Source organism: Pseudophryne corroboree, chromosome 9 (genome assembly GCF_028390025.1).
Source record: "Pseudophryne corroboree isolate aPseCor3 chromosome 9, aPseCor3.hap2, whole genome shotgun sequence".
NCBI lineage: Eukaryota > Metazoa > Chordata > Amphibia > Anura > Myobatrachidae > Pseudophryne > Pseudophryne corroboree.
The window spans coordinates 355,938,081-355,940,779 of record NC_086452.1 but is presented as its reverse complement, the minus strand read 5'-3'; the positions used below and the strand labels follow the sequence as shown (position 1 = coordinate 355,940,779).

General features: G+C 39.1%; 1 pseudogene; it reads left to right on the top strand.

The window, feature by feature from the left end:
• The first annotated feature begins 505 nt into the window (after nucleotides 1-505).
• LOC134964728 (5S ribosomal RNA) lies at nucleotides 506-624 on the top strand (annotated as a pseudogene).
• The last annotated feature ends 2,075 nt before the right edge of the window (nucleotides 625-2,699 follow it).

Here is a 2,699-nt window from a genome sequence, read left to right as displayed (position 1 = left end):
TTTACCTTATGGAATGCACCTGTCACAAAAAGTATGTAGGCAAAACAAAGCGGACGTTGAAAATCAGGATACAAGAACATGTACGTAGCATAAAGAATAAATTGGATACACACTTACTCTACAGACACTTTAAACAAGAACATCAGTCTAATCCGGAAGAACTGTCCTTTAAGGCGATTGAACACGTCACAAGCGGCGAAAGAGGTGGAGATCTAGCGAAGAAGTTATCCCAGAGAGAGATGTACTGGATCTTCCAGCTGAGTACTACTCATCCCTTAGGATTTAATGAAGGATATGAGATCGCACCGTTTTTATGATGAGGAGCCATTGCCTGGTCTTATTCCTTCAGTTTTATTTTCACTTCTATTTCTCTCTTCACTTTTCAGGGGCATATCGAACCCTTATACACTTAGTACTTGTTAAAATCACAATATGAAGCACTGGTTTAAATTGCCTGTCATGTTAATAAATTCAGATTGCTGTACGACTCAGTTATTTATCCACGAGATACAGTCATACCACACTGGCGGACGCCCAATCTCGCCCGATCTTGGAAGCTAAGCAGTGTAGGGCCCAAATAGTACCAAGCGGGGAACCACTTGGGAAGACTGGGTACTGTACAATGTGAGATACAATTAGCCCATGACATACCAGCAATGTTAAATATTGACATAAATACAGGCTTATTGACCACCGCTTTTATTATCGTTTAACCTCACGTAACACACTTAATCATGTTGCACAGATGAATCTGTGCAATATATGTATCGCTTTCCTACGTTCTGTCTATTACCGACGTTATTACACGCTAAATTATTATACACCAGTGCACACGGAATAACACTTCTTCTCCCTATTGTGGCATGTGCACTCTGTACTCATATACACTCCTCACTGGTTAAATACATTAAATGCACAATGCTTTTAATAAATGTACTTTGCACCGTTTAATATATTGGCCTTATACTAATGAAAATAATTATATATTTAAATGCTTCACTAATATGTAAATAGCCTAGTTAGAGGCTTAATTCTCTTTCTATGCATATATAGATTTCTAAAAATCAAGTATCAAGCAGCATGAACTCCTTTCAATATAACCTTCCTTTTGCTCCAATTCTATAATGAACTTAAACAACTTATTAATCTCTGCTTTATTTGTGTTTTTTATGTAATTCGGCAAATAGCTGAAAACACCACTGAATGAACGTGTCCTGCCTAATATGGCTTCTTAAAGATGGCCGCCTGTGATGATTGACAACACTATCGATCCAATCACCACTAAGACACAAGCAACACAGCGCCCACACAGTTATGCTGTTGTCAGAAACGGAACGCCGTGCGCATGCGCTGTTACACACACAGGAAGTGGGGCAGCGCAGCGCCTGCAAAGAGACGCGAGGACCGGAAACGGGGCATCGCGCGCATGCGCAGTACGCGGAATCGGACACAGGAAGCGGGGCGGAAGTGGGGCAAAAAGCGCTCCTGGACATATTTTTCTTCACTTCATGTTATAACACTGGTTGAGACACTCGTTTTTTAATTAAATTCATCCTATGTAGATTAAGCCCTCTAGATCTGTCTCTGGCTATATATAGATCTTATTTTTTATGATGCCTTAGTTAATTGCTTAACTAAATAGTCGGGTATACCTCAAGTGACCTCCCTTTTCTAAGATAAGCACCTTCTCTTATCTAAAAATATTTTTATATACTTTTATAGTCCCAGTTATGTTTTCTATGTTTTAATTGGTTTAAACTCATGTTTTAACTTCAATCCTTTTTTATTTTTTATTTTTTCTTGACTTTTTATACCACCCCTAAAAATACACATTTTTCTTATTGTTATTATATGTTTTTTAATAATAAATACCCCCCTGTTTTTTAAAAAGAAAAATACGTATTTTATCGTTTCTTCACATATATATCCTTTAATGTGTAGACACAGTGAGTCGCTATTACCCCTACCCTCCCTTGCACATATATATATATATATATATATATATATATTTTAGAGATGTGCACCGGAAATTTTTCGGGTTTTGGTTTTGAATTTGGTTCCGCGGCTGTGTTTTGGATTCGGACACGTTTTGTCAAAACCTCCCTGAAATTTTTTTGTCGGATTCGGGTGTGTTTTGGATTCGGGTGTTTTTTTTCAAAAAACCCTCAAAAACAGCTTAAATCATAGAATTTGGGGGTAATTTGGATCCCATAGTATTATTAACCTCAATAACCATAATTTCCACTCATTTCCAGTCTATTCTGAACACCTCACAATATTATTTTTAGTCCTAACATTTGCACCGAGGTCGCTGGATGACTAAGCTAAGCGACCCAAGTGGGCGGCACAAACACCTGGCCCATCTAGGAGTGGCACTGCAGTGTCAGACAGGATGGCACTTAAAAAACTTAGCCCCAAACATCACATGATGCAGAGATAAAAAAAAAGAGGTACAAGTTGGAATTGTCCTTGGGCCCTCCCACACACCCTTATGTTGTATAAACAGGACATGCACACTTTAACAAACTCATCATCTCAGCCACAGGGTCTGCCAAACGACTGTGGCTGAAATGACTGGTTGGTTTGGGCCCCCACCAAAAAAGAAGCAATCAATCTCTCCTTGCACAAACTGGATCTACAGAGGCAAGATGTCCACCTCCTCCTCATCGTCCGATTCCTCACCCCTTTCACTGTGTACA